Genomic DNA, 21,219 nt, shown 5'->3' on the forward strand with positions numbered 1-21,219 from the left:
ACCAAAGTGCAGTTTGTGTTTCCAAAAGGCAGACCCAGGGACAGGGAGGCCACTTGACACTATCGGCAGATCTTACTGGCCTGAATTCCCCTCTCCTTTCCACTAATTTGACACCGATGTGTCTTTGAAGCACATATGGATTTATTCCAGCATATTCTCGATTAGCTTTCACACCAGCGAGGGCAGAATCGTGGTGCTCTCTCCCTGCTGCTTTCCAGGGGCGTGCGATTCATCCTCCCTCTGCCTTGCGCGGTTTCCTGTCCCCGGGCACACCAGACCAGATCACCTGCTTCTGTGCCTCACTTCAGGACAGCATCCCCTAACCTCATGGTGAGCACTGAAGTCACCTGTCCTCTATGAAGTCTTCAGCAACTTTCTTGCTGTAGCCAGCAGGCTTTCCTTCCCAAAACAATGGTAGGGAAGTCGATCAGATGCCCACATGCCCAGGGATTTGCCCAACCATGGGGCTGATCCTTAAAGCCTTGGAGTAGCGCATCCACTTGATCCTACGCACCACCATGCGTGTTACCAGGACAGGAATTTCTAAATGGCCGGTAACGCAGTGCTCGCACAACCACAATATTCATTATTTGAGCTTATCTGCTGAAGATCTAGCAAGTAGATGTAGTTTTGGGCAGGAGATGGTTTTTCTAAATGAACAAAGCTATTGAAAAAATCAAAGCAAATGAACAAAAGCTAAAGGATGAGTGCCATAAAAAAAGATAAAAGCAAAAGTGACTGAAAGTCCTGCTATCTACACTCCCAGTATTTCCTTTAGCTAACAGAGTGACCCCAAGTGGAGCTCTGAAAGGGCCTATCCCTGAGGGAAACGGTTCATTGCCAGCTCGCTTGCATGATGACGCAGTTCATCACCAAGTAATAGATGAAGTTCAGACCTCTCTCAGCAACATTATAGGCACAGCCTTGTCGATTTTAGGAAAACATGTCCTCCCTGGACTTGCTGCAGGAGCTCTCCTTTGCTATTCACTCTAGTCAACCCTAGTACTTGCTGTGTAGCACCTCAACAGCCAGGACCAGTCCAGCCCTGGTGAAAGTAGGAATGTCACACAGCAATGACATAGCAGCTCTGGATTGTATGACAGCCGTGTGCTCATCTGGCTCTTCTATTTGCACTTAGTGAGCCCTGTAGGCTTCCCTTTACTTACCACAGTTACCAGGCAATGGCAAAGGACAGGAGGAGGAGGGCTGCTGGCCATGCAGCCAGAGAGTCCTTTAATGCCAGTCCTCTGCACGGAGGATTACTGGCTTGGGTAACGCTCACTCCGGGCAGCCAGAACTTCCAGCAATTGTTCCACTCATTTATGAGGAGAGGTCACCCAGTCCAACCCCATGTTAGAGAGACTGATACCTGCCACCAGGGGAAAGAAGCGTCACCAGTCTCCGTCAGTAAATGAGCTGGATACGTACGGGCGATGAAGAAAGAGCGGGTGAAAGAAAGGTGGTGCCGTAAGCGGAGTGCTCCATGTCCCCCCAGGAACCACCTTGTGCACCCTGCAAGGGCGAGGTGGGCTCTCCAGGAAGGACCTTGCTTCCTCCCACCTCAACCCTCTCCTGCGCAAGCCCGTCCCATGCCCGGCTCCAGCTGCACCTGCCCCGGGCTAGCCTGATCCCCTGCCCACCAAAGCCAATGGAAAGACTCCCAACGACTTCCGTGACGAGGGCTCTGTATCCTCAGGCAAATGTGGGAGAGAGCAATTTGGGCAGGGCTATGATTTCACTGTCTGTGTGCATAGGATGTCTCCTTTCCCACACGGAGGAACGTTGGCCACCCTTCCCACTTTTTTGGTTCTCAGTGTTCAACACTGCACCTGGAGTTATCTCCCATTTACCAGGGAGCTGATTTAAGTGTCTGACTCAGTCACATATGTTTGGCTCCCTTATCCAGAGTAAGATTTGGCCTACTAGCTGTGAAAACAGCTTATATCACATGTGCTGCAAAGCCTAGCCAGAACAGGCTGAATAAAGGATGAAGTTTAATCATGGAAATGTTGACCTACAAATAGTGAACAAAATGTTAAACCACATGGTATAGGGTGCTGCACGCCCCAAATATCAAGAGGAGGAAAGAAGAATTGAACACATTTGGAAAGTAAAGCTTACTGTTTGGGGTTTGGTGGGTTTTTTTTTCTTTTTCTTTTTCTTTCTGCAGATTCAGAGAGTCAGACCCACACTGTTCCCGCTCGCGATGACACCCTGGCATCTGAAGAACAACATGACACCCACCACAAAATGCTGCTGTTGGCTGGCGCTGTCTAAAGCGGTGAGGTTTGGTGAGGGAGGTGAGACTGCCAAAGGCAGGCGAGTGGGGGTATCACAGCGAGTGGGACCTGGCCACCACCGTGACTCGAGTCTACGGGACCTGAGCAAACTGGGGAGAGGTAAACGTGATGGGGATGAGCGCTCCTTTCATCCCGTGTCCTTGAAAACTAGCCGTGGGTTACCTCTAATGGCTGGGGAGGTCTTTTTGTCATTATTTTCACACCACCTTTCAGCTGGGACGTTCTCACCTTTGTGGGTTTCACACAAAGAAGGGCAGCTTTTCTGGCAGAGAATCCGTTTCCATTTTTAATCGCAGCCATCACACAAACAGTTCATCTCACAGGACGTGAAAACTTTCTCATAGGCTTTATTTAACATCATTTGGGGGTTGCAAAAGGCAAAGAAGAATTTTAAAATCAACAATCATCTTGCTTTCAATAACTTGCGGGCTTTGCCTTTAGGTACGCTGCATTTTAGATAAACGTAGTTAACAGCAGCCGGCCAGACCTTACTGACTGACAACTGTTTCTTTACAGGATTTCTATGTGCCAAGGAGCTGGACAGTAATATCCATTTGGTATTCATGGAAAGTACTTGCAGAACAATAATGACAATAATTGCTTCTGATTCTTGTGTTTACAACACTGCCAAAGTATCATTAGAGCCTTATTTATAGATAATAATGCTTATTAATCACACATATTTGAATTTTGGAATGTATTAGATTAATATTCTTTTGTAACTTGGTTCTGTACTAATGCTATGAAAAGCATTTTCTGAACGCAGCCCACTGGGAAGTGCTCGCCTCGGAAAAGTAAAAGCATCCAAGCTATCTGCAGGTGAGGGACAAAGGGCATACCTCTTCCTGAGCAGGCAAACACCGGAGCTGGACACGCAATTCCCAAAAGCACCTCCTTTGGACTAAAATCAGGGGCAGGCTCCTGAAAAACACATACCGTGAAAGGTGTGATAGCAGTGTCATGCTTGAGCTTGCTTTTCGATGCTCTGTGAAAGGGTTTGCTTTCTACTGCTTTATAAAGCAACCAGTTTTGGGGGGTGAGGAAGGGGTCCGTCTGTCAACTCACTCTTTAATGGTCCACTCTACCCTATGGCCGAGTTTAGCCTGGACCTCAGGATTGCTCATCAGTCAAGAGGTCAGTAACGAGAAACATAGCACAAAAATCATTTCTCATTTTGGTTATTAAATAATTCCAGCTTTTCTACATCAATGTCTGCTATGATTCAATAGCATGATAGAAAGAAAATGGATTTTTAAAAATGACAGTTACAACAAGCAAAAATGTCACCCAAATCTAAATATCAACTGCCATATATTCATATTCTCCTTTGTCTCCCTGTAGCCCATTACAATGCTGAGAAATACACCAAAGCAACTGCAGTACCAAACTCTCCAATTTTTGGTGTGTGGCCAGCTCCATAAATTTGCATTTAAACAAATAAAATCCAGAACAGTGTAGTATGTCTTTTTTTTTTTTTTTTTTCCCTGAGATGGTTCTTCAAGCAAATTTAAAGAGGCTCTGTCAGTTTAGGGACCACATTTCCATCTGCTTTTTTTTTCCCCTTTTTACCCACTGCTGATGTAACGTAACTACTATAAACGCCAGAAATTAGAGAAACTGAGAAGGTGGGGGTGTTGTATTTTATTCGGTGTGTCCATTTTGTGGTTTTTATGGTGCTCCCTGCGCAGTCAGGATAACCTGTTCCTCAGTGTCACGGCCCCCATTGTCTCCAGGGATCTTTCACAGTGGCAGAAAAAAAGAAATAATTAAAACGCAGAAGCTTAAAATTGCAAAGAACACTTGTGGCTTTGCTGCAACTCCCCCAAACTACCCCTAGCCGATATATTTTAACAGACAAAATTACAAAGTGATGGTGCCCCTTTAAAATGTATTTCACCCATTAATATTCCAGCATGCTTTGCTTACTGTGTTTATAAAACCACCAGTATTGAGGTTTCCCAGGAATTTTGAACCTATCAAGACAGCCGGTGCTGAGCACAGCCCAATTATTTCTAGATGAAGCCAGGATTTAAAATAAAATAAAAACCTAGCAGCGCAGTTAGATATGAAACCAAAGAGTGAAGTCAGTGACGGGATGCAGAGGGGAGCCCCGTCCTCACGGGTTCGGCACAACAAAGAGGGGCACCGCTCCCGCCCAGGGACCCCAGCTCCTGCCGGGGGACGGCTTGTCCCCAGTTTTGCTGGGAGGAGGGTCATGGCTTCACCCACCACTTGCAGACAAAGAAATTATCCCCCTGAGTATGGGTGCCAGGGGTGCGCAGAGCTTCGGATTCGGCCCCTTTCCCACTTTCTGCTCAACACCATCCGGCCAAAATTGATCCCCAAAATTGATGGTGCTGCACTGAGGGGACTTTGACTGATAACCAGTCATGGGTTTCAGTTCTCCTGCTTCTCCTCTTTTGAAGAGGAGCCTGTAACCCCAGGTTCGTGCGACCCGCTGCGGGGTTCACCGGCATAGAGGAGTCTACGGCATATTCTCCTCTCCCCAGCCATTGGCTGCCTCTCAAAACGTTTGCTGTATTTTCCTCGGGTTTCGGCGTGTCACGGTGCAGAAAGCTGTCCCTCTAACGGGCCTTTCAAATTTGCATCTTATTCTTTCCTAACGGTAGTGAGAAATAGCTGGAAGAGTTTAGTACTAAGATCCTAATTTCAGAAAGTCAAAACATCAGCGTTTAAAATCATAATTCACTCTATGCAGAATCCAGACTTCTTATTTTCCTAATTGAGTAATGAACAATAATTTCTGTTATTGATGCCTGTTTTTTTCAGGGCGGTAGCAGTTTTAGCGTCTCTCCTACCTCTCTGAAGGAAAAGGCAAAGCAAACAGTTATCGCATGGGGAAAGGTAGCTTTGTGCTTTATGTCCGTAGGGTTGATGCTAAACCTATACAAAGATAAAAACAGAAATTTGCAGCGATAGCATTTCATCATATTTTTTTTTCAGCCAGAGATACCAGAAGTCAGATTTCTATGTCCACCCTTGACTTTCTAAAGAAAAGTGGCTACCTGGTTTTTAAAAAAAAAAATACTGAGTTTTCACAATTTTCGCTGAAGTCGAATGAAGGGATAAGTGCCCAATGCCCTTGAAAAATAGTCCCTCTCCTGTGCCCGTATGAAGCCCCAGTTTGAAAAAGCTGGCCCTCCTGCACAAAGTAAGTAGATGATCCTACAAACATTGCTCACACGCCCCAGAAATTTTAGCACACAAATCAAGAGCACCCAAAATCAGATCTCAAGAAAATCCCAAGCAATGAACAGCAAAACCACCTTCCTAATGTTAAGTGGGGTTGCTACAGGTTACATTTTTGGATTTGTAGATGTGGGATAGGAAAACCAAGACGGAAAAGTTTTGACTAACTTGTTCACTAACCGTATCTTGGTGGCCACAAAACGTTAAAAACGAACATTCAACTGGAAAAGATCTAAACAGAGAGAGTTTCAAAAGTGTCTTTTTCTTGTATCATTTTATTTGCCGTATTTCTCACTAGAACAATATTATTCTGTTTGTATTTAGTGTTGCTTTTATTGTCAAATAGTTATTCTTTCTGCTATCAGATTGCATGATTATTGTGTATTTATCCCTCCAGATACGTATCATGAACATTTCTCTTCCTTCGTTTTTATATCATTTATAGCTACTAAAATTTTGCATTTGTAGTTTTGCATCGTCTTCGTAGAACTGTAAGACACAAGCAGGGATAAAAATAAAAACATACCTTTTCATCGAGTAGGCTGCTAACCAAAAGGAGAAAAAATAATCTTTGTATATTTCTAAATAGTCCTGTAGGAGTCATATACTTTTACTATGTGCTATATATCGTATAGTTTCTCCCTCTGTTATGACATCTCTGATTACTTAAAAAAAAAAAACTTTCAAAAACGTTAAGGCACAAACCTTTGTACGGAGTACTTTTAGTATGCTTTTTATTCTGACAAGATTAATAATTATCCTATAAGCATGACACAGTGTTTTAAAATGTTGTTTCTGCTATGAGTTAGCATTGTGCATATGGGTATAAATGTGGAAAAAGGTTATTTCACAGCAGAGAAATGTATATTTAAACAAATTGTGATTAAATGGTAAAACTGTTTAAAAAGAAAAAGGTGTTTGGGGGTTTTTTCCCTCCATCACAGTTATTCTGAATTTAAAATATCTGTAGTGAGTTTCAGAAGGGACCTGGGCAGCTGTAACGAAAACATGAGCTACTGAAATTACTGGGAGGTAACTGGGGGAAGTATAGCAAGTGTCCCAGGGCTTTGGGCAAAAAGTGGCCAGAAAGAGATCTGCTGCGTGGCAGGTGACAAGAGTGTCCTGTCCCCCCACCACCACCTTCTGCCTTCTGCTGTGGCACCTGCGACTAGCTCCTGCTGGGAAGCAGGTTATGGACTAACCAGACTTTTGCTGTCCTTCAACAAGACAGTTCCTAAGTGCCTACAGTCCTCGTGACAGCCTGAGTCTTTCCTAAAACACCCAACTGCCCTTTTCACTGAGCTCATACGCTTCCAGCACTCTCCGTTGGTGCAAAGACACATTTTTTTGCCCAACTGTTCAAAATGCCCAGTCATATGTATCCTACGTATCATACTTAGCGACTGCAATTATTGCTGGCCTCATTCACCAGAGCCAAAGTGGGTAGGATTTAACCCTTCGATGGCTTAGGCACAAGGGCAAGGTCAATGTGGCCCTCAGACCCAACTCCATCCACACCAAATAAATGCAAAAATAATCCCTCCATTGATATTGAGGTCCAATGGAGATACACCAGGGAGTGGACTGAGGGCCAGATCCTGCTCACTCCAATGCGACAAAACTCCAGGCGGCTTCTATGAACGGGACAAGCAGGATTTGGCCCATCTTGAGGAGCACAAGGTTTGGCTTTCAGAGGCTGAGCTGTACCTGCTCGCGGGAGTAGGGCAGTGAAACGCTAGAGTCAATAGACCTCGTACAAAGGAGAGGACCAAGGGCTACGCTCTCTCCCCACTAAAACCAAGAGCAAAGCAGACGGCGGCACTGCAATTTGCCCCCCGAGCTTTAGTGCTGGGTTTCAACCCTGCTACACTCTTTTTACTAACTTTTCTTGCAGGAGTAATTTTTAAATAATGTAATGCCAAGTGCCAGAGGGCTCACTTTTTACAACATCAAGCTGAATCGTATCAACTCCCATTCTAAATTTAAAATATGATTGCATTACTTGACTTTATACTTTTTATAAAGGTCCCGTTGTGGTGCGGTTTCACAAGGTATAAAAGCTCATGCAGGTATTATGGGCCGTATCAGTTCATTTCATCTCATTAATCAGCTACGTAAAACTGTTTTCCTTGCAGTGCGGTAGAAAATAAAACAAATGTTCTTTTTTATCATTTCCCAAATTAAATTCGGATTCCATAATGACTGTATTTCATGTGCAAAATAACAAAATATGCTTACATACCTGACTTCACTTCTTTAGTGAATTGCTTCATTTGTAAAACGTTGCATATAAAATTGGAACCTAAAATGAATTACTTGTTTTTTCTTGATATGAAACCTTGTTTAAGTTCACAGCAATTTTAAATATGATACATTTAAAATATTAATATTTCCCATATATTATTCACTGACTTTCAGGTTTCATCTCAAGTTAGTGGCACTTCATATTTCAAAGGAAGAAGTGTTTCTTTTTTTCAGTACTAATGTTCTATTAATTCACTTTGTAATATCAGTCTGGTTCAGATAAATGAAATTGCACTAAATTGCTTATGCCAAGAATCATGCTAAAGTTGTTGGCATTATATAAAATTCCATTTTCCATTACTATTTCATAAGTTTTTTAATCTCAGTAGCATCTTTTTAGGCATAATTCATATCCCTGTTTAGTTAGTTCTAGAAGGACAAATGTATGCACAAATATTTTTATGCTGAGATGGGGGTGTATGTAGATATTTACAGTAAAGTCTGTAACTTAAGTGACTTTTGCAAGACACCAGATGCAAACTCCCAGTGAACTACCTTAACAGCTTTTCCTTTATGAACATTTTGTTATTTTGGGTAGTTTTCTCTTCCAGCATGTATTTCATCACACACGTGTATAAACACGCACGTACGCACACATATACATTTGTGAAAAATAAATTTGTGTGCGTGTAGAAATACTGAAAATGCCTCATATGCATATTATGCAACATATGCCATTCAAGTAATCGTTATATATATAAATAAAATTCTTTTTATATATATGAATAAAATATGTGAAGGAAGTCCTTAAAGCACCTATAAAGGCCTAAACGTAGACGGATTCTTCATCACAGCCAAAGAACTGAAAGAACCGTGGATATAAACCAGAATCTTTTTATACGATCATGTATCTTTTATAATGTTTCCATAAAGTCCACATGGCCACATAACTATTTCCAGACATGTGGATGGAAGTTATACCTGGGCAGGCTGAAAATCAGTAAATGAGTAAAGCAGCATCTAATCCTATGAAATGCCTTTCAGGAGTGAAATAATTACAAAGCGCTGGAGCAAGAGTAGCAAACGGCAGTAAAATCACCTGTAAATAGATGTAAGGAATTATAAATATACGTCAGTATTTGTATAGTCGACTTTCTCTGACTGTCATCAAAATCAGATGTTCAGGAGCCAGAAATCCAACTCCAAGAAATGCAGATTAATACATTTATAGGAATATGGATTCTGTGCCTTAAAGTTTGCAACGTTGTTAATAATTACGCTCTTTTTTTAATGCCTGGTATTTGCTCCCTCTGCAATTTAAAAAATAAGACTTCTTTCTTTTTTTTTCATTAAATTTGATCCAACTCTTGAAAAAAATAAATTGCAGAATAACTGATGTAAATCCCTGTCACTTTTGAACACAATGAAATTATACAGAGAAGAACGAGTACGGGAGAGTCTCCTCCTCAGAAACAGAAATGAATGCCCTGTTCCTATACGGTCCTCAAACGCCAGGATTTTGAAATACGAATTAGACCTCAAATGCAAATTAACCTCAGAAGCGAGGGGGAGGGGGGGGGGGGAATCAGAGAGACATACCAAGTCAAAAGCTCCTTTTTCTGCCTATTTCGTCCGCAATGGTAAAATAGGCTAAACAAAACAAGTGCACATCAAGATAGAGCCAATTAAGGAAAAGAAAGCGGGGAGGGGAGGGTGGGAAGGAAGGCACCTTGCTGAACACACGGGGAGTGGGAGAGCAGTATCCCACCCCGAGCCATACCTACCTTGTGAGTGTTCAAAGGAAGACAACTGGGGTAAATTGGAACCAGCTTTGATTTTTGTCATCCGGTTGCACCCGGGATGCGGGGGTGGGGGAGAGGGTCGGTCTGGGCGGGGGTGGAGGGGGGATTAAAACAGTGCGAGAGGGCAGAAAAAATACCGAGGGAGGGTGACAAACGGTATGCAAATGAAGGGGGGGTGTCTTTTTAGGAAAAGAGGTGGGGGGGATAGAGGAAAAGCGGCACCGTCGGTGGCGGGGTGAGTGGGTCCCCGCCCGCACGCTCCGCACACGCCTGCGGGAGGGCGAGGGGAGTCGTGCGGGGGCGCGGCGGGAGCCCCGTCGGGGGCCGCGGGGCAGCGCTGCCTGCCGTGGGGCGCGGAGGGGCGCGGAGCGGTGCGGAGCCGCCGCCGCGCCGTGTCGGTGGCGGAGAGGGGCTGGCGGGGCGCAGGGGTTGCCCCTTCCCGGGAGCGGGGGTTCTTCGGCGGGGGGTATGGGGGGGGGGGGGGGATGCGCGGATGCGGGGCCGCCCCCTCTCCCCCTCCTTCATTCATCGCCTCTCTCGCCCCCCCCCGCTGCTCCCCCCAGCCCGCACAGCCTCCCCTGCCCCCCCCCCCCCCCCCACGGCTGCCTCACCGCTCCCGGCGGCTCCCCGCTTGGAAATGGAGACCGGCAACTCTCACCAGAGCTCACCAGCATCCCACGGTCCTGAGGAAGGAGTTTGGGGCGGCGGGGGGGAGCGGGGCGGAGGGGGGGGGGGTGTTTGAGAGTGACGGTGAGGCGAGGAGGAGGAGGAAGGAGGAAGGCTGGGAAGAAGGGGGTGGGGGGAGACGGAGCTCCTGAAATGGAGCCTGCCCAAACGGGAGACGATGCTGGAGCAGGGGCTGCGTCATTTCAGGGCTGGGAGAGGACTCAGACTCCCCCCAACCCCGCCGCCTCCCTGCCCGCACGCGGGGGGGGGGCAGCTACCGGCAGGGCAGGGCCCCCCCTCCCTCCAGCGGGGTTCTGCGGGGCCGGGACTCGCCCTTCCCCGCAAGCCCCCGGGGCCGGGACGGGGCAAGAAAACCCCACGCCAGAGGAAGGGACAAGCCGCTTCCAGTCTGCCTAGCGATGCCAGAAAAGAAAGGGGCAGGGAGAGGCGTACAGGACGCGTCCGCCGCAGGGCAGTAGGCAGGACCGGTCACGGTCACGCGTGGGGGCCCTCGGCGGGGCCGGCTCCCGCAGGGAGAACGAGGTCCCACGGCCGATCGGACTCCTTGGACGGGGAGGGAAGGCGGGGGTAGGAGGAATGATCGGCATTTATAACTGCGGGGGAAACTCTAGCCTTTCAAAGAGTTTCAGCTGGATGAGTGGAAATGCCTTCTGCCCCTTTCACATTTGGAACCACAGTGGTCTTTTAGGGGGAAGAAGAGGAAAAAAGCAATTTTTTTTTTTTTTTTTAGTTGGACAGTGGGTCTCTTTGAGCCTACTGTCATGTCCTACAGCTGCAATTATAAACAAACTTTCCTTCTGCAGAGAGGAAGTAGCCGAGACTGAGGGTCTGAAGCTAGCAAGTGGCCAGCGGCTACCCTGGCCTTTGCTGGCCCTCGCCAAGGGGCAGGGGAGGTGGTGCATGGAGGGGCTGTTTGTTGGTGCAGCACGCTGCACGTCTGAGGCAAAATAACTGGCCTGGAAATACCTTCCCTTCTTTCAGCTATGCCCACCCGGTCCAAGGCAGTATCTTTCTGAAGCTCATCTCCTCAAAGGCTTTCTAAACTCAGCTTCAAATGCTCATGTCCATGTATTTTTTTTTTTTTATTTCCCTACCACCCCTGTGGTCTCAGCTTTAAAAAGCAAAGCTGCTCTTAGTGGGGCTGAGATCGCAGGTGCCGTCATGGAGGCCCATGGTGAGCGTCAGTAAAAAGCAAGAGAAAATAGAGTCCCCAGGCAAGATTACAGTGCTGGTACACAACCATGTACAGCCTCGTCCCAGCCTCCTACAGCACCTGCCACAGCAAAGGTGGCATATGCAAAGTCCTTAAAATATTGACCATAGTCATTGTTGTTATGTGCATATAGATTTTAGCTTATTTTATGACTCTGTGTGCAATACATGTACATGTGCGCACACACACACGCTTATATCTATGTATATATTCAGTAGTGATGAGCCTGTTAAACTGAGCAGTGATTTCTCTCCTACAGATAGATGTATAATGCACACACATAGTGATGATACCTAAGGTGTTTGGGGGTGGGGATGCATAATATCTTATAAATTTGAAGTTTTTATCAGACAGAGCAGATTACTTTAAGCGTTCAATTTCTCAGCGATCCAATTTTATTAGGATTTACTATCATTTGTGCTGCACATCCCTGGGGAAATAATGCTTTGATTAATGTAATCCTGGGCTGGGATCCGCCACATGCCCCTCTCCCAAGAGAAGGGCCCTGTTTGACAAACAAAAACAGAGCAGCAACTATTGCAATCTGCACTCACCTTTCAAAAGCACACAGACCCGCGCGCACACATGCACACAAAATATAACCCCTCCTCCCCCCCCCAACCCCAAATACAATAGCAGCATCTCAAAACAATGTGCACTTATTCATTTGCACACAATGGCTCTGATTCAGCGTGGGCTGTACAGTCCAGCCCTCAACTACACAGAGCCAGCCCAAAAAGGATCCTGCTCTGTCCCCCACTGAGAAGCTGAAGCATCTCTGGGAAGCTCAATGCCTCTCTGTATTTCAGGCTCTCCTTGGGCTCCCAACATTTCTGCCTCTTTGTTTCCCACTGCAGGCCTTGCCGCAAACCGATTTCAAGTCTGTTCCTTCAACCCACTGGCAGCCAGGGGCCCAAGAAGCTGTCCCTGGGAGGCTCCCTGGCACGCACCCTGGGGGGGGGGAAACGTGTACCTCTCTAAACAGGCCCTGGTAAGTGAACCACATCCAGGCACTCTGCTCAGCTCACAGGGGGAGTTGGGGAGGACCCAGAAAACAACCTCACACAGAAAGTCTTGTCACATACGTTTTTAAAGGGAAGAAAAGAAAGTATTCCTCCGCCTTTGGGGGTTGCTTAGGTTTGAGCAGCTTTGTTCCAGCCACCCCACCCCCCCTACCCCTTCTGTTTGTGTCAAAGGCTGGCAGGAACAATAGCGTTTAAACAGGAATAAACATGCCCAGATCAGAGCCCAGCCCCAGAGAAAGCTTTCCCTTTCTTTATATCCCTAGGTGAACTGGCCGGTGTTTCCCTCTTTCCTCCTCCTCCCCTCTCCCCCCAAAACGACGCCCATCACCGGCAGCCCAAATAGCAGTTTAATTTTTATTTTCTTCCCACACACACACCCCGCCGCAACAAAGTGGGTCCCAGTGCACCTGAGGAGGACATCCAGCCCCAAAAGAGGGCTCTGGCCGTACTTGGGCCACTTTATTCCGAGTCCGGATTAATAAATCCAGGGGAAGGAGGAGGGGAGGGATCTTCAGGCTGGAGATGAGGAGGGATGCGGTTTGCACCGGGGTTTTCAATAAGATGCTGCTCTCTCCTTCGTGTTTACCCACTGACCCCCAATATGGTGACTCAGCGATTACCGAGCACTGGGTGTCTGTGTGTGTATGGGGTGGGGGTTCCCCCCCCCTTCCTCCTTCTTTTCTTTCCTGATGAAAAACGATGCAATTACATTTCTGCATGCTGATCTGAGAGTTCAAATAACAAGCCTTAAACGCGTTATCAGGCGCTTGTTAAAGAAGGAAGGGGGGAGTGAAGAGGGGAACAAATCTAGATGTATATGCGTCTGTGCGTGCCTGGGTATACGTGTACCTATCGATGCGTATGCCTATACTTATATATGTATATAGATACCTATTTAAAAGACTGCTAGAAGAAGAGATCGGCTGTTGTTCGGCCCGAGTCCCTGCACCCAGGCAGATATTGGAAGGGTCTCAATTTATAATAGCACCAACCAAACGAGAGAAAAAAAGAGGAAGAGGCGCAAATCACTCCGGGGAAAAGTTATTTAGGCGCAATGTCTGGATTTTCCCAGCGCAAACTGAGTCTCCTATCCGGGCTTGATCCAGTTTTCCGTCTGCCCTTCCCCCTCCCACCCCGGGGGGATCCATCCCTATTTCGTATTTTCCACGCCAGCAGCGCTCTCTCTCCCCGGGGCGTCCCGCCTGGGCGGGCGTTTGCTGGGACCTCGGCGCGGCCGCGGCCCGCTCCGCGCCCGCGGAAGGGCCGGCGGAGCGGGGCCGCCCCTGAGGCCGCGGGGTGGCGGCGAGGTCCCCACCGCGCTTTCGGGTCCCCACCTCTGACCCCCCTCTTCCCCCCGCCCCGCTCTAGCAGGGGGCAAGAAATTGTTTCAGAAGTCGGATGGCGGGGCTGAATTTAAAGAGGGGAGGAGGGAATAAATGCGAGGAGATGATGAATAATGTTAACTTTTGACTGTAGGAGTCATGATGGAGTTGAGCGAAGCTGCGGGAAAATATGTCATTTAATCCCAGGGCTACCGAAGTCCCTTTTATCAAACATCGTGATGCTGGAATTACACTGCTGTAAAAACGACTGAGTACTTAAAAGTATCCAACATTAGGCAAATATATAGATTGGAGGAACGGGTGTAAAATGATCACGCGTACAAACTAACCACACGACCGTGAAAACCCCAAGCGGATTAGATAAATATAAATACATGTGCATTTAAAAAAAAAAAAAAAAAGGCACGGTAAAACTGTAGCTGCTGCATTCACGCGAGGAGAACAGACAGCGTGTGCATGTTTGTGTGCAATGCCAAAAAGAGCAGCCTTAAGGTTGACCTACTGCAATCTGCACTGAGCTCCTCAGACAATAGACAAGTTCAAATGTCAAAAAATCTAATAATAAAAAACAGAGCTGCCAAACTGCACGAACTGTTTTCTGGTGTATCACAATTATTCACCCTCTTATCCACTAAAAGACTGTCAGTCCTTATGCATGTAAAAGAAAATCTATGTAATGCATATGGATCTTTCTTTCTTTCTTTCTTTTTTTTTTTTTACATGTGAAACGCTATTGAGATGGCAAGCACGCAAATCAGAATGATATCATGTCTAATAAAAGCGGGACTAAGGTTTTCACAGTCTCTTTTAAAAGATTCCAACTTGTAAATCCCCTTTTTATGTTGCTACATGCACAATTATTCTTATAAATAAAAATCTACATGTTCAAGGAGCTGGATTGGAACTATATATCCCTTTGATTTTAACATCGGTGGGAGCATTAGGTTTCCATCATATGTAATGTGTCTACGTTGAGCTCAAGTCAACAGATAGATTGTTCCATTCATTTGGCAACTTTCATTACAGTCCGTGTGAGGTGAACCCTGAGCACGACACGTTGGGAAATATCAGAATTACGCAGCTGGGAAAGAAAGGACCCCTATTTTAAAAGCTATCTTGCTTTGCATGTGCAGTTCTGTATTATTGTTCTAATTTATTACAGAACCCGAAATGCTTTGTTATGCTCAAAACAATAAATAAGGTTCCGAGTGAAGCCTTCAGAATAAAAGGTATGGAGAAATGATCCGCCTGCCTATTGTGTTTATCGTTATTATCGCCAGCCTTTAAAAGTAATCTGTATATTTTCTTATTTTCTCCAGATTGGTTAGTGTAATATCCCTAGCGCAGCTATCAACGTGGTCATAAGAACTATGAACTACAGTATGGGTAAGCTTGAAAAACCCAGAGCAGATCACATTAGCCAAGAACGCTAGATATCTGGAAGCCAGTCAACTTCACGTTTTCAGCTGACTGCTGTATTATGCACGAATGTGTTTTACATATAGCAGACTGTATACGGAATATGTCTTTATGTTTAACATTTTAATTTGTAAATGCTAATTAGGCAGTTGGTCTCCACGGTTATATTAGTAGATACCTAATCATTTCCCACTATAAGTAAATGAATACTAAATACGGTAAACATTCACTTTCTTTTCCCTACCTCCGCGACAGTATCGTTTCTACATCCATTTTCCAAAGGCGTCCATTCGGACAAAACAGGCATTTATTAAAAGAAGGGGGGCTGGGGGGAAAAAAAAAACCCCAAACAAAAAACACCTTTACAATTAGGGTGGCACAGCAGGCACTGACCCGGCAATCCCGGCCGAACCGGACTTTTTCAAAGGCAGCCAGCAACATGAAGTTTTGCCGAATTAACTTGTTGCTCGTTTTAGCGTTAGTTTGTCTGTTCGCTTTGCGGTACCCTGAAGCCTGCCGCTGCTAACTGATGCGGACATACAGCAGAGGAGCTGCGCTGCTAACTCTTGGTTTGTTTAAAATATAACGCAGGTTACACTTGGAGGGTTGGGGAGAGGAGGGGGGAGGACAGACGAAAGCTGGGGGAAAATCCGCTCAATCCCAAACCCGGGATGCTGAACTTGGCTGGGCTCTTTCAACTCCAAAAGCCGCCTGCTTCAGGGCGAGGGAAATGTTCGCTAAACTACGGCAAATCTCAAGTAAGTGACCACGTTTCTGAGGAGAATTGCGCTCTGGAAATGTGCTTTACTAGTCTGGAATATTGCTAGTGCTTATTTCGCCAAACGCGGTAGGTGGAAAGTTTTGTTCATGTAAATATCTCAACCATTTTCCCGCACGGTCAATATAAACCGAGAGTTGACTCCGTTTTCCAAATGACCCACGAACACTCTAAATGAAAAGTGTACATTCTTGTAGGTCGTTTTCTCTCTTTCATTACTTTTCTTTTTTCCTTTTTTTTTTTTTTTTTGTGTGTGTGTATGTGTTAGATTTTTAGGCGGGGAGTTCATCTTGCCAGGATCTATCATATTTATGGGCTGTGTGATTTCCAGGGCTCCAATTGGTCTTTCCTTTATGGAGGCAAGGAATAAAACTTTCCCAGCCGCACGGAAACTGCTAAGGCTCCAGCGTGGGGGAACAAAGTGGCTTCAAACCCCCTTCCCGGCGCCGCCGCTTTGTCGCCCCCCCCCACCCCCCCAACCCCGGGCTGCTCGGAACATCCCCCTTTGCAGGTGCGTTAGGGGATGCTGCAGCCACGCTTGTCCGCCCATGCCCAGCTCCGTGCCGGCGGGCGAGGGGGGAGAAGCAGCTGTGCTTAGGCAAGAATATCACCCAAAAAAGCCTAAATTTTTCACTCCTATCCCCTTTTGCAATCACTTAGGGAGGGAAAGGGAGAAAAGAAGCGGGCGCTTGGGGTATGGGGCTGAGACTATGCGTGTTTGGGAAGGGACAGAGAGTCGAGCTGTGTTGAGCTAAGCTGTGTGGCCGTGGATGTTGTTTTTAGTTGAGGTTAATGCCTGCGAGCGTCCCGGACGGACGGCGACAACTTGTGCCCGGTGTGCGGCCGGTGTGGGCAGGGTGGGAGGCGGGGGGAGCCCGGCGCTGGCTCTCACAGATAGAGAAGTCGGGGGGTGGGGAGTGAGTGGCCAAGCTTGGGGGGAGGGGGGAGGAAAAAGAAGAAAAAAGAAAGAAAAGCTACTTTTCCATGTTTAATATGGCGATTAAATATTAAATGATCTAAAAAAACCCGAGTCGTTTTATTGCATCTCCAGAGGCTTAAGCGCCTTATTTGGACAAAAAAAAAAACAAACCCAGACCTGCGTGGCACCTCAGGTTACCCCGAACCGTGGTGCCCGTGCCTGTGTTTAATTAGCTGCTCTCGTTCCCTCGCAGGCCTCGGGTCCGTTGGAGGCATCGCACCAACTGGGACACTTTTGGGGAGGCCTTTGAACCGGCAGCCCCACCCCCCACACACACTCCCCCCCGCCCGCCGCTCCTCTCCCGCCCCCTGAGTTTTGGGGCTCTCTCCCCCGGCCGGGGTGTCTTGGAGGCGGGGGTCTGCCGGGGGTGGGGGACAGAGGCCGGGGACTGGGGGAGCCTGAGGCTGCCCCCCCCCCCCCCCCCCGAGGACGGGCGGGGACGGGACGGGGACACGGGGGGGGGGAGCTGGGGGGGGTTGCAGGGCGCCCCCTGGCGGGCGGCCGGCACCTGGCGGAGCGCGGCGAAAGTTGATTTTGTTCAGCAAGCCGTATCGTATAAAATTAACGACAGCCAATAAAATTAGCTTACATGTTTCAACCGTAAAAGTCCAAAACAAAATAAAGCTAGTTTTAGTGAAGCTAAGAAGCTCTGGTTTGGCCCCGTCCTCTCTGGCTTGAACTGGGGTCCTTTTATCTAAAGCCCAGTGCACAAACATATAGCTTAATGTGACTAGTGTTCTTCCTTTTATTTCTTTCTCTATGGCAACCAATATGTTCTGCTCAGAAATGTTCCCCCATCAAGGAAACAAATGATCTTGAGGGAGCAGCTCTATACGGCATCTGTTCCGATGGAGCACACAGAGTTAACCCCAGTCAAAAGAGACGCTGGGCACGTCAACAAGAAGTGGAAAATGAGCGATTCTTCTCCCCCCCAAATTGAAACCTATACCTCCCTAGTTTTACAAGCCATTTTATTGATTTGACTATCGACCGTTTCCAAAGAAGTAACTAATTCTAGGAAATTACAATGATCACCAGCTATTGTGTGTCCAAAAGAGCAGCAAGGGGGGGGGGGGAGGAAAAAAATTATGCAAATAACACGACAAAATTAAAATAAATGAAAGTCACGTAATGGGATATTTAAGCCTCGGTAAAGTTTTCAGGAGCGGTATCTGGCCTACTAATTTCACCCTACATTATTTATCACATTATTTATCACACTGACCCAAACGCTATAAAAGAGTTTCAGATCATTAGCCTATACCTCTCAACTAGACGGGATTCGGGGAAAGCGGAGAGACAGGCAAGACTGTCAGGAGAGAGAAACAAAGTGAAATCTGGTCTGTAATCCTCCAGCCCCAATCTCCTTGGAGAATAAAATGAAGGGATGTCCTGGTTAGTTTTGATTGATTATACTCTTTCTGATGGACTTTCACGACAGAGCTCTAGATGTTGTGCTTAACCGTCTGTTCCCTAGTTACAGTATTAACCCTCTGCGTGCACCGCCGCTCCGCACCTTCCCCTGCCTCCCCCCCGCGCCCGTCCTTCCGCACCGGCGCTGCCAGCAGGTGCCCGGGTCACCCGCGCCCCGGCCCGGCCCCGGCCCCTCTCCCGCCCGCTGCACCGGCCGGGCCCCCTCCCCGCCCGTCGGGAGACCACCTACCCCCCCGCCCCTACTCCGAGAAGCAGCGTTTTAAAACGGCCCGCATCTCTGCTTCTCCTCTCCTTTACAAATCTGTAATATTTTCGAGAGCTTTCCTTTCCCCCCTCCAACCCTCCCCGAGACCTGGTGTTACATTAATTAACAGTGCCCAGAAAAGTGAAGTAGTAACCAGAAAGACTTTCCAGCGCTGAAGAATTGCTTTGCTGCCTTGAGCTTTGGAATGAATCCATGCTTTTTATGTAATATTTCACTAAGGTGCTTTTTGTTGCTGGTGGGATTTTTTTTCCTTTCCCTTCCCCCCCCCCCCCCTTTTTTTTTCTTAAGCCTGTTTCCTTCCAGGCAGTTGCCATGGGTTTCCCTGTCTTGTCCTAAGCTTTTGCAAATATATATCCAGAAGACTTTAAAGAAAACAGAAGTAGATAAAAAAATGTAAAACACTTACCGATCATACTTCCAGGATTTAGAGATTTTTTTTAATTTTTGATTTTAATAAGGTGACAGGGGGAAAAAAGCATGTTCTCAACTCCAGCGAAACGATCCATGTTAAGATTTTCCTTTGCACTGACTCCACTAAGCCCCGCTCTCCACTAGTCTATTATTTTCACCAAAATATATGAAAATTTATGCAAATGAAAATCAGCACTAACTGTTCTCCCCTTGTTATACTTTGGATTTTTTTCCAGACAAAACAATCACACTCTGCAAGGGAGGGGGTGGGAAGAGTTGGGGAACTAAGTTTTTTTTTTTTTTTAAATAAAAGACATTACTCCAGCTCGAGCTTTATTTTTTGTTGTCGCTGTTACGAGGGTGTACTTTTTTTTTTATTTTGGGGGGATTTCTTCCTCCCCCCCCTTCCTTTTTTATTAAGAAAGTAGATCTGTTTGCAGAGGCGCTATCACGTTTCATCAGGCCACCTGAGACGGCTTTTGAAAGCGTGTACTGTGAAATTCATAGCAGTAATTTAGACAAAATCCTCACTGTATATTAATGAAAGACGGCCCCATGGCACCGTTCCTATCCTCCCCATTCAGTGTAAACAAAACCACGAGACTCACTCGGTTTTTGAGCCTGATCCAAGCAAAATCGGCTGGAAAGGAAAACATGGGGTTCTGGCACTGACTATTCAAACGTCTGCACCTGGAGATCTCAGATTTATTCAATGAAATCTGTGTTGGATCTTTTATATATAAAAAAGAAACCTTTGGAGGACGCATGGGAACAACAAAAAAAAATAATCGTAATGTTTGGTGTTTAGTTACCAGTGCCCTTCAGATCCGTACGCTTCACTTTAATGGTTTTTCTAAACCTACCTACCATGGTATTTTCTGCAGTACGAGCCGGGGGCTGGACGGAGCCCTGAACACCGGCTGCCGGGCGGCTGGCGGCGCTCGCTCCGCGGGTGCGGAGGGGCGCGGAGGGCGCTGCGGGCGGGACGCGACTCACCGCCTCCCGGGGCCAAATTATTCAGCGTGCGGAGGAGGGGAGCGGAGCGGGGCGGGCAGGGCCGGGGGCGACGCTCCCCATTTTAACGTCCACCCCGCGCGTGTTTCCCCGCGCGGGCCCCCGCGCAGCCCGCCGTTAGGGAAGCGTGTGCGGGGCTGCGTGCGTGGGACGGCTCGGCACGGCGGCGGTCATTAGCAGCGCCGTGTCCCCTGAATGTCCGAGAGGTGTTATTGCACCGGCAGTCCCCGAGGAGCGTTCAATTTGCCCTTGTTTTTGTTGCCACTTTCTCTTTTTCCGTGGTTCACTGAGGTTGCCTGTGCGCGGCGTTTCCGCTCGGTCGCATCTCTCCCCCTCGCTCCCCCTCGCTCCCCCGCCTTCCCCCGCCCCCCTTAACTCTTTCCGCTGGACGAGAAATAATACAGCGTTTCATGCCGCGGGGCCGGCTCCCTGCGAGACACCCGCGGCTCGCAGGGCAAGCCCGGCCGCCGGCTTCCCTTCCCGCCTCCCCTACCGACGGGGCGGCCCTTCGCCGGGGCTGCCGGGCCGGCCTCCCGGTGTGACGGCTGCGGGCGGGCGGGGGCCTGGGCGCACCCCGGCGTGCGGGGGTGGACAAAGGGAGGAGGGGGCGGCCGGGGGGCGGGCGCCGCCGGGGCAGAGCGGCGGGGGGAGCGGGGGCAGCTCAGGGTGCCGGTGCGGGCACTGCCGGGGCGGGGGGAGATGCGTGTGCACGGCAGTGGCATCCCCGCCGTTCCCACCCCCGCCCGGCTTCGGCGTCGTTATTATTGTTATTATTATTGTAGCTGTTGTTATTATTAATTATTACCGCCAGCCCCCCCCCCCGACGCGCTCGCCCCTGCCCGAGCGGCGGCGGGAGAGCTCCGAGGTGCGTGTGTGTGCCGGGCAGGAAGAGTTAAGAGGCGGAGGGAGGAGGGCAGGGAGGGATGGAGGGAAGGAGGGAGGAGGGAGGGGAGAGGGAGGAGGGAGGGATGGAGGGAGGGGAGGGGGGGGCGACTTCCAGCTCCGACGCCACTTTGCCTAAATTAAAAAGCAGCCAATCGGAACGGCCGGAAGGGGGGCCGCGCGGCCGGCGGCGGGCTGTCCGTCACGGGGCGG

The sequence above is a fragment of the Grus americana genome, chromosome 1 (genome assembly GCF_028858705.1).
Source record: "Grus americana isolate bGruAme1 chromosome 1, bGruAme1.mat, whole genome shotgun sequence".
Classification (NCBI taxonomy): domain Eukaryota; kingdom Metazoa; phylum Chordata; class Aves; order Gruiformes; family Gruidae; genus Grus; species Grus americana.